The 20,705-nt window shown below is 45.6% G+C and overlaps 1 protein-coding gene across 4 annotated transcripts in view; it reads left to right on the top strand.

Moving 5' to 3' along the window:
- Window positions 1–2,276: 2,276 nt before the first annotated feature.
- NCK2 (NCK adaptor protein 2) overlaps window positions 2,277–20,705 on the top strand; it is a 139,293-nt gene continuing 120,864 nt past the window's right edge. For 3 of the 4 annotated variants that reach the window (XM_074332487.1, XM_074332484.1, XM_074332486.1), the window contains exon 1: window positions 2,277–2,542. The gene's annotated coding sequence lies outside the window, so the exon portion shown is untranslated. Of the gene's footprint in view, window positions 2,543–3,545; window positions 3,712–20,705 lie in introns of all 4 variants that reach the window. The other variant, XM_074332485.1, reaches the window with a different exon arrangement.

The raw sequence follows: 20,705 nt of genomic DNA, 5'->3' as shown, positions 1-20,705 counted from the left end.
TGTGTGAGTTAGAGCTGATATATGTATTCAAAACAGATTGTAAGTATTGTTAGTAATCATGTAAAAATTATGAGGTGGCATTGGAGATGGGAAGAAAGGTGCAAAGAGATGTTTAAGAATCACCAGGACTCAGAACCATAAGAATTGAGATTGAGAGAGATCCCAAGGTCAGCTAGAGCCCTCTCCTCACTGACCTTGGGGAGTGCTTGGAGAGAGGGACAGAAGAAGAGAATGGAAATGAGGTTCCACCTGGGAGCTGAGAAGCCTGGTGGATTCTTGGCCAAGCCGGAGACCGCGGGAGGAGGAGCTAGTTTGGGAAGGAGACGCGTTTCATTCTGAGTGTGGTGAGCTTGAAGAGATGCTGAGCCATGCAGAGGGGCTGTAGATGAGCTGGCAACAGACCTGGGAGCCGGAGACATCCAGACTGGAAGCATACAAAAAATGATCAACTCTCTTAAAAAGAAGGCCTACATCAGAATAAAAACAAAGGGCCAAAGTCTGCTTTGGGGTATTACTTACTGTTAGAGGTTGGGAGGAAAACATGTCCTGTAACAGACAGAGATGGGTGGATCAGAAAGGTAGATAAATGGAAAGATAACCGAGTTTTAGGAAGTAGCACAAATGCCCTGTGCTTCAGAAAACTTCATAGGATAAAGATTGAGAAAGGGGCATAGGGTTTTAGACAGAGAATGTCTGTGGTGACTTTACAAAGAATCAGAAAAGGAAGAGGAGTTCAAGACCCATGATTCAATGAAAGTTTACAAAGGAGACAAGTTAAAAACTGGGTCAATGTTATTATACCTATTTTGAGTAAACTAATTTAAAATTGGGTCAGACCACTGATATCCTTCTGTTTTCTTTATCAGTAAGAAAAAGGTTTTCACAAAAGGATGAACTGAGGCAGCTTCTTTCCCAAGGTCGAAAAGGAGAAGGAGGTTGTCCCTGTTCCCTGATCTTGGGCCCATCGCTGCTCACAATGCACCTCCTTCTCTCTAGTGGCCTGTGGAATGCGCCCTGCTGCCAGGGAGTGTGCCAGGGACTTACATGGGAGCAAGGCCAGTGTTATCTCCTCATTTAGTAGATTTTAGATAGGTTAAGAAACACTTGTGCAAGGTTCCACAGTTGAAGAAGCAGATAGTCAAACACTCAATGGTGACTTCAAAGTCATACTGGCTCTACTTACCATCTTCTGGTACTTCCTTTTGGGCACAAGGCAGGGGATGAGGGAGTCAAATGATACTGTGATGCCACCTTAGGTAAATTGTTATTGCCTTAATAATAATAAGCTAGGAGCCTAAGAAAGAATCTCATTAGTATGGATCCTGGCTATTCTGCCAGGAAATCAGAGGCATTTGAATAGTAGGGTTTCCTTTTGGGAAGCCATATGGGAAGGAGATTGGGGAACAGACATCTGGATGCATGTGCCTGTGAAAGGGAACCTTGTGTCTGTCCCCTTCCTCTTGGGTTGAATCTCCCACATTTGTGTATAGGTAATCCACTACATGTGGCCAGGTGACCTGACCAGTCCCACTACCTTTTGGGGCCCACATTCCCTCAGCTCCTTACAGGAATCTGCCCCGGTGGGTGTGCTTGAGCCAGACACTGGAAGGGAGGCAGCAGAAATTGAGTTTCCTCTCCTCTTCAGAAGTGCTTCCGACACAAATGATGGAGTGAAAAAGTGTCTGGTTGGGAAAGTAAATAGATACAAGGCAAATAAATAAAAATGCCCACAGGCAATTACAGAGAGGAAGTGACATTTTTATGGAAGTCACTTTTCTGATGGACAACAGGCCTGCTTTGCGTAGAGAGGCGTGGGAATGCTTCCGGGAGGGGGGCATCGTGATAAGAAAATCAAACAAACAAAAAGAGGATGGAAAGACCACCCACTGGTCATCGGAGGCTGGAAGTTGCTGCCTTTATTTCCTCTCTTGTTCCCTCACCCCACTTCTGCCCCCACTCCCTGAGCAAGCCGTTTTGGGAGAGGGGACCCTTTCCTCTCCTCGGCCCCCACCCCGCGCTGCGCCCATAGGTCTCTTGGTAGCCAGCCGGCCGCGCGACCCGCGCGCTATGCGTCCCCGAGCGCGGTCCTGTCCCGGTGCCGTTCTCAGTCCGGCCGCGCGCGGGCCCCGAAGCTGCCCGCGCGTCCCCAGGTGGGTCTGGCTCCCGCCCTGTGCGCGGGCCAGGCCGGCCCTTGGGCGGTGTCACCGCGCGGCTGGGAGGAGCGGCGGGAGGAGGGGGAGGAGCGCGGAGGGGCGGGCGCCGCGCGCCGGGGGAGGGGTCGTCGCCGCCGCCGCCGCCGCCGCCGCCGCCGCGGGGATCGTCAGGCCGGAGCCGCGCGGCCCAGCGAGCGGCGGGCGGCGGGGAGGCTTGGCGGCGGAGGCTCGCGGGGCCCGGGCCGGCGGGGTCCGGCCGGGCCGGCAGCGTCCGCCGAGCGGCGGGAGGAGGGAGCGGCGCAGACAAAGAGCGGCGCCTGGGCGGGCGCGGCCGCCGCCCCGGGACCCGCGCCGCTGCCCTCCGGCCTCGGCGGGCGGCTGGCGGCAAGGTAAGCGCGGCCGGCGGCCTCGGGGCGGGGGCCGCAAACTTGGGCGGCTCCGCAGAGTTGGAGCGCAGCGGGCTCGCGGGGCAGGGCGCGCCCGGGAAGGGGCCGGGGGACCGGTCCCCTCCGCGCCCCACCGGTGCCCTCGGCCCCGCCGCGGCCTGGCCCGGTGGTCCCGCACTGCCGGCTCCGCCGGGCTCCGCACCTTCCCCCTGCCGGCTCCCATCCTCCGGATGCCGGCGCTGGGGTGGGGGCGCCGCCAAGGGCGCGGGCGGGTCAGGGGCCTGGGCGGTGGGTTCCCGGGACTGGAGACCCTCCGGCGCGCGAGGAGCGCCCGGCCTGCGGGCCGGCGACGGGCCCGGAACCGGGGGCCGGCGTGGAACTGTGTGGTGGCCGGGGTGGCCGGGGCGGGAGTCCCGGCGAAGAATAGCCGCTGATTGCCTGGCCTCTGCGCCGGGACGCGGGAGGCGGAGCGCGGCGGGGAGAACTTACTGTGTGTATTGGAACTATTTATGATCCCGCACAAAGCTGCTGTCACATCGCATAAAGGAGGTCCTCGCCTGGGCGAAGGGCGCTTTGTGCCGGGTCTCAGCCTGTGCGTCCTGTCCCAGATTTACAGGACTCTTACAGCCACCTGAAACAAAGTTTCTCACCACGCTCTGCCCTCTCGGTTTATTCAGGGCGATTTAACCACCAAGTGGTTCTGGGAGAATTTCGTGTGTGACTTTTAAGGCATTGACGGTAAACTCCTGTGTGAGCGTTGGTAGCATGTTGTGTGGAGGGGTTTAGCTTGCAAAACGCTTTAATTTGTAGACAATAACGTCGCCTTGGAAGGTTGCGCGAGATGCCAGGGGTCATTGGCTAATGAACATCAGGCACCTGACTTTAACTAGCATTGTAACAGTTTCAGGGACAAAGCGGGAACGTGTGTGGAGTCGGCCCCTGTGGCTTCAGACAGTTCAGGTTGGCAGTTTCCCCCTTTATTTAGCTTTGTTTATTTTGCCAACAGGTTTAAGGCTGAATCTGCCAAGTTTGTGTCTGTCTGCACGATGGGGTGAGCAGGCCCCAGTGCTGGGACCCAGGAGCCCAAACCTTCGCTAGGCCCACTCCTTGAGCTGACCCAGAAGGAAACTGAAGCCCGAGAGGCCTGTGGGCGTGGCTTACCGGGCGCACAGGTAGGGGAGGCCTTTCCTGGTCCAGGCGCAGCCTTGGCTTCTCCCCTCTCCTCAGAAGGGATTTTGGTCGGAATGGGAGTAATTCAGGGTGTGTTTCATTGCACGGCATTTGATGTCTGATGTCATTAGCAGCAGTGCTTCTCAAGTCTTAAAATAACTGAAAATTGAAATTGACCTGGGCTGCTTTAACTTATCAGAACAGATCTAAACTTTGCTTCTGAACACTCCCTTAACTCACCCAGTGTTCCTAGGTGGACGGGTAAATTAGTAACAGGATTCAAGCACATGTGGTAACATACGGAGAATGGCAGTCAGTGGAGATACAGAGTAGAAATGACTTGGCCCAGAGATGGGGCGGGGGATGCTGTTTTAGTATTTGAAACAGGGATTTCCCGAGAATGGGTGTTAACCATGCTAGTGAAGCAGTGACCACAAGGGAAAATCCTACCTTAATATTTCTCTCCTCGAGGTCGGTTAGATGTCGTCTTGTTTGAAGAAAGCAGCCGGATCTTAGTGGTGTTCTGGCTGCATCTCTTGAGGCTGAAATTGAGAGCTTCAAACAGTGGTAAGCTTCTGGAGGAGCTTGACTCAGCTTCCTCCCCTGGAGGCCTCACCTGGGCTCTGTGCTTCTCAGCTTGGGCATAAACATTTACCAGGACTGATCATGGAACAAAGAGAAAATTGAGTGTGGCAAATTGCCATCAGAAGAATTGACTGCTCCATCACCCCCTGTGCCCACTTTTGGAGAAACTGGCCCTTTTTAAATGGGCAGAGCTGGTTAAAGGTGCATTTCAAGTAGCTGTGCTCAGTTTTCAGGCTTTTGAGTTCTGCTTTATTACGTGCAACATGCTTAAAGCCTCTTTATCTCTGATCTCTTGGAGCCTGCCACATTTCCAACCTCTGTCATTTGCGTTGGGGGGGTTATGGAGGTTTTCCTGCAAACAGCAGGTCTTATGTACACAGTATTTGAGAAATGCCCTGTCATCCACATTAAATACACCAGAAGCCTTCCTTGTATGTACACAAACTGGATAACCTTTTAAAGTACCCTAAAGACTCCCCGATTGCCCAAATGGCCTGAATCCTTTACTTGATCATTTGCATTAGCTTAATTTGCCCTGGCAAGATGAGGCTGTGTCGCTTTCTGGGACACACGCTTCTAACTGCCCCAACTAGCTTGCAGGGTACCCTTGGGGAGAGAGGGCTTGTGGACACAATTCTCTGACTTTAAAAATAAGGCTGACTGACTGAAAAGCTGAAGATAGCTGCTTGCTGGAACTGCAGGGGAGGGCAGTGGACAATGTTTGGGAAAACTAGTAAGCTAACTTTTTTTTTTTCCATAAATTAACTGGAAACTCCCCACAACTGACCCCAGAGGCTTGGGAAATTAGTTTTCCCATCTGGAGGGACTGCAGATGGGGTTTCCAAATTGTTTCTCTTTCCTAAAATGAGTGATGGAAACCCTTCATGGCATGTTTTCAAAGGGCCTAAGCTAAAAATGATACCATGCGTGTGTTGTTAAATGCTCGAATTAAGGCGACTTAGAAGGAGGTCAACACATCCTTTTAATGGGTTATCACAAGTATGCAGTTAAAGTAAAAATAGTTTTTCTATTTCTTTAGGCCACTTTGGTAACACAATTTAAAAAAATTAGATGTTTTCTTTTTCTGCATTTCTCTTTGAACAGATCCCAAAGTATGTATATTTATGCAGGTTAGCAAGTTATAGCCCTACCCCCAACACACACACACCCACAGGCGTTTATCACAATCTACCCTACGGTTTCTTTGTGTTCATACCTTGTACACATGGATACCCAACAAATACTGATCGAATGCATGAATATTAAGTTCTGAGCATGTTGAGTGACTTAAAAAGAAAGAAAGAAACAAACAAACCAAAAAGCAAAGCAAAACAACTCAACTGCATAACCACCTGGTGGGTTTGCTGAATATTTTGCTTTTCAGTAAATTGTGTGTCTGTCCATGTCACCCTGAACTGAAAACTAACTCTGGGCAAAGCATTTGTTATTCTGGCCTGGTACGTTAGTTATTTAGTGCCACCTTTCTTCTTTCTACCATTTGTATTTTTAATATTTTTAAGAGAAGAAGCTTCAAGTGCACTCAGAATTTAAATATTGCAACTTCTGCTTTTGAGCCAGCTTTTTTGAGTGGGATGGTTTTTCTGGTCAATGGTTAATGAAGAATTAAAATGCCATAATCAGATAAACATTCAAGTTACTATTGCTATTATGGTAATTTATAGTTACAAATTACTTTTTGTGTATGCTATTATATTTAATGTTTGAAATAACATGGCAAAATGGGCTCCAGCCTTTCTGTGTGAGGAGATCAACTCAGAGACAATGGCAGGGATGACAAAAGTTGGAACTTGAGTGTAAGTCATTGCGTTTGGCACCCTGTGCCCCTGCTAAGCAGGCTGCAGATAAGGAACACCAAGGTAGTGCTGGATGTGTTGTGTTTCTGAGGCTCCTGGTCTCTGAGCACGTGCTGGTGGAATGGAGTGCCGTAGACCTCATGGGGGGGCCCCCCCGCAGACCTTGCGCAGTGCCTTTGCCGTGTTGCAGATGTGAGCATATGTAGGTGGCAGCCGATTCTACATGGCAGTTGACTCTTCATGGCAGAGCTGTTTCAGTAACTTTTGTCCTTGCATCATTATTAGGAGCCCGCAAGTTGTAGAGTGCTGACTCCTACTTAGTGTGTGTATTACTAATGTGTTCCGGCTGCCGAATCGGGTCACCACAGGCTGGGTATGAAACAAATTGATTTCTCCCAGTTCTGAAGGCTGGGAAGTCCAAGATTAGGGTGCTGTCCGAGTTTGGTTCTTGGTGAGTGTCTTCCTGGCTTAGAGACGGCTATCTTCTCACTGTGTCCTCATAGGCCCTTTCTGCTCTGGCGTCGCTTCCTCTTCTCAGAAGGACACCAGTCCTGTTGGATGAGGGCCCTACCCCTGTGACCTCATTTAACCTTAATTACCTCCTAAAGGCCCTGTCTACAAATAGTCGCATTGGGGGTTAGGGCTTCAACATATGAATATTGGGGGCACAGTTCAGTTCATAAGTGTGTAATTCTGTGTTCAAAAGCAAGGCTGATTATTTTAGGAAGTCCTTCCTGATGCTTCCTTCACCCAGATCTGGAATCTGCGTATTTGTGGACACGTGCCAGGGATGTTTACAGAGCAGTCAGAAGTGGGAGGGAATGGCAGCTCACAGTAAGAGAATAGAAATAGGCATGAAGCCTTGGCGCTGGCCTCCCAGGTGCCGGTCGGGTTTTACGTAGAATGATGAAGGAGGAAAACCAACGTTGACCCGGTTCCATTTCTGGGTGCTGCCCCTCAACTTATGCAGTTCAACTGCAGGCATTTATTTTGGATCAGATCATGACAAAATATCAGATATGTGGAAAGTGTTGGATTTTGTATGGAAACAAAAGCGTACCCAGGCCCTGGATGCCGAGAGGAAAGTGAGAGGGTGAGGCCGGGGGCAGCCCAGGGGGGCCGCCCGCTCTGGGCCCGCTGCTGCAGTGACCGCAGTCCTCGCCACGGGGACGAGTGTCCCTTCAGGGGGTGTGCATGTTTGCATCTGACCTAGGCCAGTTTGAGTTGTTCAAGATGATTGCATAAGGCAGGGGAACGTCTCTGTGACTGGCAGCTCTCCAGCTCTAAGTCTGGATGTTCATTCATGATTCATTCCTTCAGTCACTCAGTCATTCATACGAACTATGCAGCTTTTTACTGATCACTTCCACCTCAAAGTCTGAATGTCACAGCTGTGCGCACCATCTCCCGACCTGCCTGTCTGCTCAGTTAATGTCCCAACATCCACACACTTGGTCATACTTGAATTCTCCCTCACTTCCCAAACCTTAAATCGTATCGATTCTACCTCCAAAAGATCTCTTACATCTGAGTCCTGCTATACTTTTAATTTCTGCTTTCACTTGGACTGTCAGAATACCTTTCTAACCACTCTTGCCAATCTGTCCTGCTCACTACGCCCTAATATCCAAGTCTGGCGATAGTCACCGTTGGTGGCTGTCCATTGCCTACAGATCAATGTTCCAAGTCCTTAGCCTCTAAAAATATGCACCCCCCCATACTCTGAGCTACTCAGTCACCCGTGGGTACACACTGAATGACACTTCGCGAACTGGGATAACACAATACCAAAGTTTATAGTAAGTTTATTTTGAAAGACATGTGTACATTGGGGCCAATTTGGTGTCACCCCTTGTGATAATGGCATCACCACAGAGCGGCAGCTTTACGCCTGGGAACTGTGGGTGACCGTATGGGAGGAGAGAGGCTGAGTGCAGAAAACGCTGTGTGTCTGTTTTAATGTAGAGTGTCTCCTTGCAGATGCCCTTTCAGGTGCTTGTTTGTCAAGAACAGTGCTATCCCATTGAAATATAATGGAAGCCACAAATGCGAGCCACGCATGTCATTTTAATTGTGCTAGTAGCCACACTGAAAATGTGAAAGGAAACAAGTAAAATGAATTTTCGGAATATATTTTATTTTACCCAGTAGATCTAAAATATTTTTATTTCTACATATAATCCATATAAAGCATTATTAATGAGATGATTCCCATTGTTTTAGCTGTGTGAAGTGTGATGTCTGCTGTGTAGTCTGCTTTCACAGCGTACCACATTCCCTTACATTTGGACGGTTCTGTAGCCACATGACGCTCATGGCTGCCGCCCTGGAGATTGCAGGTCTATACATTTTTTTTCACGATTTAAGCTTCATTTATTCTGTATTTTCCAAAGTTGAGATAGCTAAAAAGACATAGTGGAAACTACTTAGAATAATAATAACGGTAATTATTATTATTCTTTAATAGGAAAGATATAATCTGTGTAGTTGTAAAGAATAATGTAATGTTTTGTGCACTGAAACAAGTTCAGAGTAATGAAAACACCTTGTACATTTTACAAATATTTAAAAATGTGTTTTAAATTCTAGCGGTTAAATTGCTTTCAATTAAACAACTTTTTTGGGTATTGGTATTCAACATTTTTCTGATATATGTTAAGTACATAATTTATAAGCACAAAAGCTAAAATCATATTTTCTTAGTGACCATTAGCTTCTCCCTTAACACACAACACATCACCCATTGTAATTACTGTTCTAAGCATTGACACAAAGTAATAACTCATTGAATCCTCTTGAAAATTGAGTGTGTTTACTTTTTCTGTTTTTATCTTTATAGATAAGGCTGCCGAAGAGACATAGCAGCTTACCTTGTAAGGTTACATAGCTAGTAAGGTTACATGGCATATCTAGAATTCAGACTTAGACCATCTGACTCCTGAGTCTCTCTTCTTATCACTAAGCTAGGTCAGCATCTCTTCATTAAGATGTATCTGAAAACACATAAACAGAACTGTAAACTTTCACTGTGGTGCAAGATTTGAGAAGCGTTGATGGAAAAATCATTGATCAGGAGCTTGGATATCTTTCATTCTGGGACCCACTTATCAGCCGAGTTGAGGAGGAAGCCCAGAACTTTGGAAGGACATAATGAATAATTGAGCGCTGCTCGCTCGAGTGGTCCAGGAGGGGTGGGGATTGAGGGTCACAGAGGAGCATCGCTGAGGACCGTTGGCCTTGCTGCTCCTCTCCCCCAGCCCCTGCTTACTGTCTACGCAGGCCAGTGGTCCTCAAACAGGCAAACTGTCCAGCTCTGAGGTGGACCTCAGCAGCCCCTGAGGGCTCCGTAAATCTCCAGTGGCTGGGCACACCACAGAGTGTGTGGTGCAGAGGTTTGGAGTGAGGCCTGAGAATTTGTTTTTCTGTTGAGTTCCTGGTAATCCAAGTTGGAGTGGGCACCATCCACTGAGAATCGCTGCTAAGGGATTTGCAGGATGACTGGGCGAGTGAAGAGGTTTTCTGTTTTGTAGTAACAGCATTTACTCTGAGGATAGCCTGCAAGCCCGCCGTGCAGGTAACAGTGCAGGTACCAGCGCATAGTAGGTCTGTGTGATTGTGACTCTTCATAAAGAGCCATGCAGTAAGTGCCCACCCTGTCTCTACCGCGCTGAGGACCTAGGAAGCAGGAGTATTTTTCTCACTCTTCCACTCCCCCTTCCCTCCCAAGACCTTGTATTGTTAGAGACCCTTTGGGAGGCCATTTGTATCTGCTGCTGCTTTTTCTTAATGAGTTACTGTTAGTAAAGTGAAGGTGGGTAGGTAGGTAGGTGCTTGCAGAAAACAACACATCAAATCCTTTTCCTTTGTGCTCTTACGACATCTGTGCAGGTCTTGAAGCATCCCCAAATGACTTGGAAAGTCTCCTTATGAGAGAGGCCGGGTCAAGTTTCAATCTGGGTGTCGGGAGACTTCCATTACAAGGTTCCGATGGGACCTTTGGCAGTGGCAGCTGTGCCCAGTGAGTTTTGTGGTACCACACCATCCTGAACCTGCTCTTTTGTGTTTGGAAGACCCTTGTGGCAATCACAGCGTTGGGCATCCTTCCCCATAACATGTGGAACTGAGACACGCCAAGAGTCTGTGCCTCTGTTGGGGGAAGCTGCTGTGTGTTTTGGGGACAGAGTGGTTTTCAGATGGGCTACCACTTGGGCAGCTTGTTTCAATTCACAGGCTTAGACTTGCAGTTGGGCTGCTTCTCACATGGCCAACTCGATGTGTAGCATGTTCCAGGAGGAGTAATAGCAAAGACTTAGTTCCTTAAGCAGCGTAATAATTCTCCCAGCAATGGTGGGGCAGCCAGCTGCTGAGAAACGTTAGGAAGGCAAGCTCATAATGAATTGCCTACAAAGGCACCAGTGGGCATCTCGTAGGACAAGCCCATCACTGTCCACATTGATTTTCCTGAAAGGATGTGCCTCGGTTTAATAGCTTACGAATTTTGGCTGAGTGTTTAGGATGTCTGCAAGTCAACAAATATTTGAATTATGTCACTTATGCGGCTGGCTACATACAGAGAAGCTGTCTCTTTCTCTTTCCCTCTCACCTCCTGCGTTCATTTTAAGGACAATAACTTTAAAAGCTTGTATGCCTGTTTTCAAATCTGTTTGTTGGGTGGGGTGGGGAGGGGGTGGGGAGGTCTGGATTGGTGATAAAGAGCTCTCTTTCTTATTGCTCTGAGTGATGGAAGCCAGCTTGGGAACACTGACATAAAATCTGTGAGCTGCTGGAATATTTTTAAGAGAGCAAGAAATAACAGGGGAGTCAGGGAGTTATTTTAAAGACAGTTTCAGGAAATTTGATACAGGTGAATAGTGAATTTTCATCAAACTTTTAAAAATAAACGTATTTAGGAGCACAATCTGGCAAGACAGATATAAAAACAGATTTTTTTTGGGGGGGGGACTGGGGGGGTTCTTTTTTGTTTCACATTTGTATGTGACTCATTTAATGTATTTCCCCAACCTGACCATTTTTCTTAAAGTCGTCTGTTTTCCACCTGTCTTCATTACCTGTGCTCACACGGTTTTCCTTTACATGTTTCAGTTAAGACCCTCTTTGGACCTACCTAGCTTGTATTTAGAAGTTCTCCTCCATCTGCCTTGCTTAGTTTCCTTCTCATAGCTACCTTAGTAGGTCTGTTTTATATGGTTCAGTAGATAGGACCCAATGACGACTATAAAGAAACTCTGCCATTATCCTCCACAAAAGGGGGAGAGGAGATGACAGACAGTCTGTGGTTGGCATTTTCATTTTGCAGAGTGCCCAATGAGCTGTAGTTCAGTTGATCCATCATAGATTTATGCTCAAGTGTTTAATAATGTTGCTGCTTAAACTTGAATGTGCCATGCACCTAACGTATCAGCTTTACCTGGTCCCGGGAAGCTGAGTCCACCTTCTAAAGAAGAAAAATGGGTTCTCTTTTCCTCAGTGTCTTATGTCGGTGAGGGTTACATATCGAAGGAAGAAAATATGTTTTCAACATACGTTACATGAATACTTGCAAATGCCCATTCATTTTTGGATCGTATTAGCTGTTAGATTTGGACTGAGAAATAAAATTACTTCACTTTTGCAAATACAGAAATGCTTTTTAAATGTTAACATTTTAAAAATCTGTAATTAAGACTTGACTCTGCACTCCTGTATATAGATCAGTGGTTCTCAACTGGGGGCAGTTTTGCCCCTATGGACGTTTGGCAATGCGTGGAGACATTTTCTAACTGTCCTGACTGGGGAGTGCTCCTGTACCTGGTGGGTACAGGGTGCTGCTAGGCATCCCACAGTGCACAGGACAGCCCCACTACAGCATCACCTGGCCCAGAATGTCAGTATTTCCGCAACCTCGATGTAAGTGAATGCTACTCTACTCTGCTTAAACATTGAACTTAATGGCACGTGTTCTTTCACACCGTTGCCCTTCTGGGGGTCATATTTTTCTTCCATTTTTAAAAGCATGGAAAATAATACCTATTTAAGAGCACTAAACACCATGTATCTCTGCAGTTAAATGTGTGAAGAAGACACTTGAATATAACTGACTGAACCATGGTTTATCTGTAATATTCTTAGTGATGAAGTATGGCATACATTGCTTTTCTATTTTCTACTTCATATCTGGATGATATAAATATGAAAGTTGATTGGTAGGAAACATTTTGATAGCTAGCTGAAGTGTGATAAAAACTCATTTCTGTTAGAATATTCACTTACAAGGAAATAATGGGGGGGGGTCCCTATCAGTTGCTTTTAATAAGTAATTGAGTTTCAGAGTTTGGTCTAATCAAAGACATCTGTTTACTTAGTTCAGAATCCTTACAATTGGCGATTGTCTATAGAAAAACATTTTTTGTTATCGCTGAAGTTCATTAGCGTCTGGGTTCAGCCTGATTACCTTGGAGCTGATCACATCTGTTAGCTTTCAAATGTTGTTGTTTCCTTCTTTGTATAATTCTAAAAAATAAACTCTTCAGAGCAGAGAGAACGAAAATACCACAAGTTAGACCTTACCCAGGGAAAAGGAAGAAAATTATAATTTGGCTGTTAGTTCCTGACTCCCAGCGTGTAGGTTAGCGGCAGAGCTGCCTGTTAGCGGCCATGAATGTGGTGTCCACACTTCTTTTTTCTTTATAAGCAGGCTCTTTCTTGCTAAAAGTCAGAGAAGCCTAGCAACTAAGGGCTGTCAATGAGAAGTTTCCTCGGTGTTACCTAGACCTCTTGTGTGTAAATCACTTCCTGTTGCATCGCTCTTCCTTTTTACTTGGTTGCTTCTCATCTCCTCTCTTCCTGTCCTGTTACTAGGATAAACACAAAATCAGCACTTTGTACATCTCTGAACTTCTGTTGGGGGAGATAGATAAAAGTATAATCAATCACTCTTTTCCTTACTCCTCCCATCCTCATGTGGATTGAGAAAGACCTCTGAAAAAATGAATAGTAGCTCTTTGGACAGACTTGACAATTCTGAAGTTCTGTGCTGTAAAACAATGTATACATGTCATTGTGCCTACATTGTATCATTTGATTCCTATAGCACTGGTGGGGGGAGGCAAGCGTTGCTCAACTACTGTGTAGATGAGGACCCTGTGGGTAACGGGACACAGTGATGGACCCACTGGGGTCTTGTTGGTGCGTGGCCGACGTGGCCGCAGGCCCCTGATCTCAGCAGCACATCAGGGCTGGGATGTGTGTGAGATGCCCAGACCTAGAGCTGCTGACCCGGAACTCTTTAGTAGGGCCTTGGGTGTATGTTATTTTAATCTCCTCCCTCGAAATAAAACATTTGCCTTTATGCAGTAATTTCTTTTAATTATAATAGGAGATGGATTAAAACAGGTGTATTCTGAACTTCATTAATAACTAATGACTCGTTTAAATTTGAACTTCAAACATCTTGCACTACATGAGGAGTAGAGATACAGTTTCTCCTTTTCACTTGCTACCAATTTTTGACTCACGTTGCACAGCTAATTTGTAACCTCTCTTGACCTTGGTTTTGTTTTCTATGAAACAAAGACATAGCTCTAAAGTTTTTAAAGACCTCTTATTGCTCTGCCATTCCTTGTTTAAAAACTTGAACTGTGCAGTTCTTTATTAGCGAAGTTTCTTCAAAGCAGAGTGGAATGAACTGACTGAATATGGTACATTTATGTTGCTGTGACTTGTTCTGTGAAACTAGTTAGAGGACTGAAAGAGCGTGTGTGTGGGGGTGTAGAAAAAGCTGCATTATTCCTCCTGCTCTGACTTTTACATAGGACTGCTGTCCCAGTTTTGCTATAACTAAATTGTCACACAATTAATACTTTTGAGTGCCAGCTCTGTGAAGAAGCACCGTGCCTTGTGTTGTGAAAGTAGGAAGGTGGACCAGACAAGGACCTGCCCTGGGGGAGCTTATAAACCAATGTGGAGCCATATTTTACAGGTTCACAGTCATCTCTAATCTCAACTAACAAGTGTCACTACCTCTGTGTGGGGTCCTGTGGGACACACAAGGGTAGAATTCATTTTAGATAGTCCAGGGAAGGATAATAATTCAAGACCTTTAGAAACTCTTCAGTGTCCAGGCAGCCCGAAGACAGTCAAATGTCAGCTGAGCAGAGACTGTGCCATTTGCCAGTTGATGTCAACCGCTGTCACCACCACAGCTGAGGCCAGCACCCTGTTCTCTCTTCAGGATTGTCACTGTTCTTCCAGGGGCTGGGTGAGGGTCATGCTGTCAGTTGGCTTACGATGAGCATTTGGCTTAGGGGTCAACTGGTCCACAATTTTCAGGTAATTATGTAAACTCTACTCACATGTTATTTACTTGCCGAAGACCTTTAGATCGTTAAAATCGGTACAACTACTTGTTGGTGCTATTAATGGAATTCTGATGTTAGGCAGCACACTGCTCCTTCCTTTTTCCCCTTTTCAGAAAATTGATAATGGCATGAAAGTGTTTAGTCATTACATTTCCATCTAGAGAAGGTTTATTTAGTCAAATTACTACTTTGCCTGGCTTAGTAATGAATACTGTAAATCAATTTTGTGCAGACATTTTGCAGGTTTATTTTTTATCTCACTGATAGTCTAGTTTGAAGTGTTTCCTTTAGTTTGTTTCCTTTGAAACTTAAACTATTTCTTACTTCATTATAGATGTTCTTTTTTAAATGCAGTGTTTCACCTTGCTGACTTCTGCTTAATGTAGGACCCAAATTATTGTGCCATCTGACAACAAGTTGGCACAAAATTATTTTCCAAAGGTGGCCCAGTTTCGGTGTTTCTGTTGTAGCGATTTAGCATGTGGAAATAACCTAATGCTACTATTCAAAACAATTAGACTCATCATTAGAGATTTGCCCAATAGTTTATCCTGAACCAGTTTACAATTGTCCTTTAACTTCTAATGACATGAATTAGTGTGAAATAGTTTTTGTGATATACTGTAATTAATTGTGATACACTGTAATTAATGCTTAGTGTTCACATGAATTTAATTTGAGAATAATGAAAATTTAATTTCAGATACGAGTTTTGTGATACAAGTTTGAAGATTGATTGGAATTCATTGATTCTTGGCTCTCAGGAACCTCAATAGGAGAGAATTTAATGTGGGTTAAATAAGTTTAAGTTGGGTCTTATTCAAAGGAGCAAGATTTCTTTATTGTTTATAAACGCACGTGCTAAATTTTTCAAGTACAAATAATGTGTTCTCTGTTTGAAGAACAACAAAAACAATACTGTTTCAACCATGTGATAACCTTATTTTATTGTGTTAATAAGCGACTCAATCAATCTTTTTATCGCATTCTGTTGAGTACAGTTTTTACTAACTTGTCCAAGTACAGTTTGTAAATGTTGAAAGTCATCCATGTGTGCTTTGCATATACTCGTGTGTATTTATGTATATGTAGTACATTTATATTTTAAATAAACTTAATTTTAGAATAGCTTTAGATTTATAGGAAAATCCCAAAGTTAGTACCAAGAGTTCCTATACACCCAGCATCCAGTTTCCGCTGTTATTAGTATCTTATAATAGTACATTGGTCACAACTCATGAACCAGTATTGGTATAGAATTGTTAACTAAATCCACACTTTATATGAATTTTCTTAATTTTTGCCTTATGTCTGTTTTCTGTCCTGGGATCCCATCCAGGATACGTTTAGTCGTTATGTCCTTGTAGGCTCCTTTTGGCTCAGGCCATTTCTCAGACTTTCCTTGTGTCGATGACGTTGACTGGCACTCCTCTGTGAAGGTCATTCAGGGGTCGTGTAGAATGTCCCTCAGTTGGGAATTTCCTGATGTTTTTCTCATGATTAGACTGCGGTTATGGGCTTTGGGGAGAAGACCACAGAGGTGAAGAGCCATTTCCTTGCATGGCATCAAGAGTACATGCTGTCAACGTGAATTGTCACTTTTGATGACCTTGACCACCTGGCTGAGGCAGTGTTTCGAGGCCTCTCCACTGTACAGTAAAAGATAACAACAATAACTACTAATAAAGTAGAACAATTATAACAATATACTGGAATAAAAGTTATGTGAATGTGATGTCTCTCTCAAAATATCTCATTGTACTGTACTCATCTTTTCACTTCCAGGAAGCACTTGACGTCTTCCCTTTGGCATATCCAGATGGCTAGCAGCACTATTCTTGTGCTTTGGGGCCATTATTAAGTAAAATGAGGGTTACTAGAACGCAGTCCTGTGATACGTGACAGTGGATCTAATAACCCTGACAGGTACTAAGGGACTAGCGGGTGGGGAGCATATACAGCGTGGAGACGCTGGACAAAGGGCTGATTCACGTTCAGGCCAGAGGGAGCAGGACAGCTCGAGATTTCATCACGCTACTCAGGACGGCGCACGATTTAAAACTTATGAATTGCTTACTTCTGGAATTTTTCCATTTAACATTTTTGCACCACTGCTGGCTGCGGATAACTGAAACCGTGGAAGGCAAACATCGCAGATAAGAGGGGACTGCTGTATTTGGAATTCTACATGGGAGGTTTATGTGTTCTCCATACAAGAGGGCGGTTTTCAGTGGTCAGAGAAGGCACTGCAGCGCTGTTCTTAGTACTGTTCCAGGGGAGGGAAGCCAGGAGCCTCTGCAGCAGAGTGTAGTGTTTCTAGAATGTGGTCCCGGGCTACTCATTCAGAATGCCGATGTCTGAGGTCTGCTTTGGACCTGCTGACCCAGTCTCCTGGGAAGGGTGGCTTTGCAAATCTTTCTGTTACACAAGTGCCCAGGTGGTTCTGATGCATTTCTAGGTTGAGACCCGCTGTTCTGTATTCCATCTGAACCCTCTGACTTTCCTCCTGATGGTGTAGGTGTGTCCAGAATCTGACTCCCACCCGCCTCCTTGCTGTTCACGCCTCTTCCCTGCGAGTAGCATCTAATCCCTCACTGCAGAAAGCCTCTCTGCCCTGGCCACTCTCCAGGCTTTTAACCCCTCCTGGATATGTCCTTCAAGTGGCTCACTTTGTGTAAGCCTAGGGTCATTCTTTGCTTTCTGGGTAACCTCTTCCCTAGAGGGGGAAATAGTGAAGTTACAGCTGGGAACCCTGCCATTAAGAATCAGCCTCGGCCAAAATAGCGATTCCTCAAATGCCAGGCTTGTCTGAACATGGTTTTGTCACACAAGTGAGTGTGAGAGAGAGCGAGTGTCTGTGTGCTCTGTCCAGGTTTGGGCACATAAAAACCACCAGCAAACCTCATGGTTTCCACGAATGCCTGGTGCCCAATGCTTGGAAATGGCCCTTTAGATCTTAGGCGAATCCCCGGTGGAAGTGGGAGGGCAGTGGCCTGAGGGCTTTCTCCAGCTGGAGGAAGTGCTGAGCTGTGATAAGCTCCGGCTGTGGGCTCAGCCCAGGGAGCTAACGGAGCGTCCCTCTGTAGATTCAGGGTGAGCCTGCTGTCCTGAGCATGCTTTGGTGGCGCTTACAACCTGCCCATGTGCTGTGACGCTGCTCCAGGTATGCGTGTAAATGGAGGTCTGGGCCAAGTGGGGTTGGCTCAGAAGTTGGCTTGGGGAGGAGGTCAGGAGGGCCCCTTTTTCTCCAATGTTGCTGGAAGGTTCCAGAGAATCTTTCTCTATAGTAAGAAGAGTGGTTGACCTTTCTCTTGGGTACAGAAAGGGTCAGAGGTAAGGCCTATTTCATTTTCTTACACCTCCACCCCATAATGGTATCATTTGAGGGTTCGCAGCAGTGGAAGGTGCCTTGTGGGGAAGACTACTTACTGTTCTAACCTCCCCAAAGCTACACAGATTACAGAGATTCAATGTATTCATTCAGGAGAATATAGTTTGTGTTAGTACATTTTGTTTATGAAAATCAACTGAACACAAACATCTGCAGTAGCTTTTATGAACATTGTTTCCTTTAAATCCATGCCTCCGGGTTCAAGTATAATTTATGATTTCTGTTTTTGTTTTTTTTTTTAAAGATTTTATTGGGGAAGGGGAATAGGACTTCACTGGGGAAGAGTATGTACTGCCAGGACTTTTTTCCAAGTCAAGTTGTTGTCCTTTCAATCCTGATTGTGGAGGGTGCCATTCAGCTTCAAGTTGTTATCCTTTCAGTCTTAGTTGTGGAGGGTGCAGCTCAGCTCCAGGTCCAGTTGCCCTTGCTAGTTGCAAGGGGTGCAGCCCACCATCCCTTGCAGGAGTCGAGGAATTGAACTGGCAACCTTGTGGTTGAGAGCCCACTGGCCCATGTGGGAATCGAACCAGCAGCCTTCGGAGTTAGGAGCATGGAGCTCTAATCGCCTGAGCCACCAGGCCGGCCCTATGATTTCTGTTTTGACCTTGGGATTGCTGATAATTTTTTTACAAATCTTGTCTTTTTCCTAAATTTTTGTTTTGGCTAATTTGTCATGTGAGTTATGGTGGCTTCGTGTAGAAGAAGCACTTGACATGAAAATGAGGTGCTCCCATTTTGCTGGAAAACATTTCAGGACAGTGTTTTTGGATCAGCTTGTCTTGGATTTTCTTCTTAGCAGGTCTGCTGGAAGCATAGTTGCCATAGGAGCTTGGGGTTGAATGAGGTGAGCCCTTTAGCTTTCTTCCAATTCTCAAGTTAGAGGAGGCCTTGTTCAAGGAAACACAGCATGTTACAACATGCAGGCAGCGCATCAGAGCAGTGGTGGGGCAGGGGCCAGGGCCGCACCTCAGCAGGCCATCCTGTTACAGCACAAAAGACCTATCTGCCTTGAAAAGCCCCTGCTGCAGCCCCTGCCCTGTCGGGAACCTAGGAATAGGTCAAGTCCATGGCCTGGGTTCATGACCTAAACTGGCTTTCTGGAGGACTCCCCAAAGTCAGAATCAACCACGGACCCTGCTGTGAGTGGATGAACTTTGGGGGGGGGGTCCATGAACATGGGGTGGCAAAACTTGCATTTTCATGTCACTAGCTTTTAACAGGTTCAGTGTTTCCTTCCATTGTGAATGTGGGCACTACCCCCGTGACAGGCATAGTCATCGGGGAAATGACCGGTATTTTCACAGCACATCATGGTGGTAGCAGATATGTTGAAATTCGAGCTACTTCTCATCATTATTTTGAAATTATGGTCATTATTAGACTGTGGCTACACCTTCTTGTTTAGTGAGCTCGTAAAGAAGTACATATATCACTATGTCTCGGTTTGTCTTTTAAATAACAATAACTTCTAATGTAATTGCATGAACTGAAAACCATATAAAAACATCCTGAGAAGGAGACCTGAGGTCTCACTGGTCTGACATGGGTGGGGTGGCACGAGAGGGCAGGGCCTGCTTGGGATTGAATGCTGTCCTGTTTGATGACAGCTGTCGGGACCTCAGCCTCAGACCAGAGACAGTCTGCAGTCCTTTGCGGAGAAGTCATTTCATTTTGTTGCCTAAAGCGACTCTTCCATTGGTGCAGTGATGACAAAACGTCCCCCAAGAGGATAAAACAAAATTTGTTCTATAAAAGAAAAATCTAAAAAGAATTTTATTTAAATTGGATAAAAAGCCCAATCATTGTTTTGTAAATTTAATTATTTAAATTGTCATAGTGGGAAACTATATATTCAGCTTATTAGCTAAAAACAAACAAACAAAAAACCAAAACAAAAAACAAACAAAAAAAACACACCCCAAAACTCATGTAATAGAGTTCTGGGATTTGTGATTATTTCACAGTGTAGTGATTGGATGTGTTGTGAATTTGTACTTAGGGGTTATATTAACTTTCAGTATGAGGAAAATGGCAGTGGCTTTTAAAAATCTCTTACATAAAAGAGTTTGACTCTCTGGTTCTCGGGGAGTTACAGCAAGATAGTTCCTAGAGTTTTTGACCCCATATTTAATATAAATAAGTTAGAAAATGAAAAATAATTTGTTAAAAGAATTGACACATGCCTCACTTGCAATGTACTTCCTTGTACATAGAACCATGAATCCCGGCTGCAGGAGGTTCCCCTCAGATGGCAGACTGTGTGGAGGCCCATTCCTGAAGTATGGATGTGAACAGTAATAATAATCACTGGTATTTATCCAGCACTTGACGTTTCATACGTGTTGTTTGATTTGATCTTCACTGTAACCCTGTAGGCTGCCCTTATCCCCAGTTAACAGAAGAGGTGAGTGACTTAGAGAAGCTGAGTCATTCATCCGAGTGTCAGTGGTGGCAGCCTCTCTCTGGAGAGTTTCCATGTGGGTGTGTTATATTGCACACGTGTGCAGTGACCCTTGCAGTTGGCTGGCTTTGCATCTTCAGTGTGCAGGTTAATGGGAGTGCACGGGCAGACACCCATATCCCTAATTAGTTCGCGTTGAACTTGAGCCAGCATGCCTCCTGCATGGCTGTCTGAGCACCCAAGGATTGCGTACTCACAGGAGCCTGCGGTCTGCTCTGCTTCCCGGTGCAGCCACAGAGCAGCCTCCAGACTCGGTGGCCTGTCCCTCCCAGGGAGAAAAGCCAGTAGGAAGCAGAATGATCCTACTCATCTGGCCCTTCCTTATTTATTTATTTTGGTGGCGTTTCTTTTAATGATAAAGACAATATACTAACTTTTAAAGATAATA

This window comes from Rhinolophus sinicus, linkage group LG05 (assembly GCF_036562045.2).
Source record: "Rhinolophus sinicus isolate RSC01 linkage group LG05, ASM3656204v1, whole genome shotgun sequence".
NCBI classification, from domain to species: Eukaryota; Metazoa; Chordata; class Mammalia; order Chiroptera; family Rhinolophidae; genus Rhinolophus; species Rhinolophus sinicus.
Note: the sequence above shows the minus strand (reverse complement) of the source record. Positions and strands in the feature narration are given on the sequence as shown.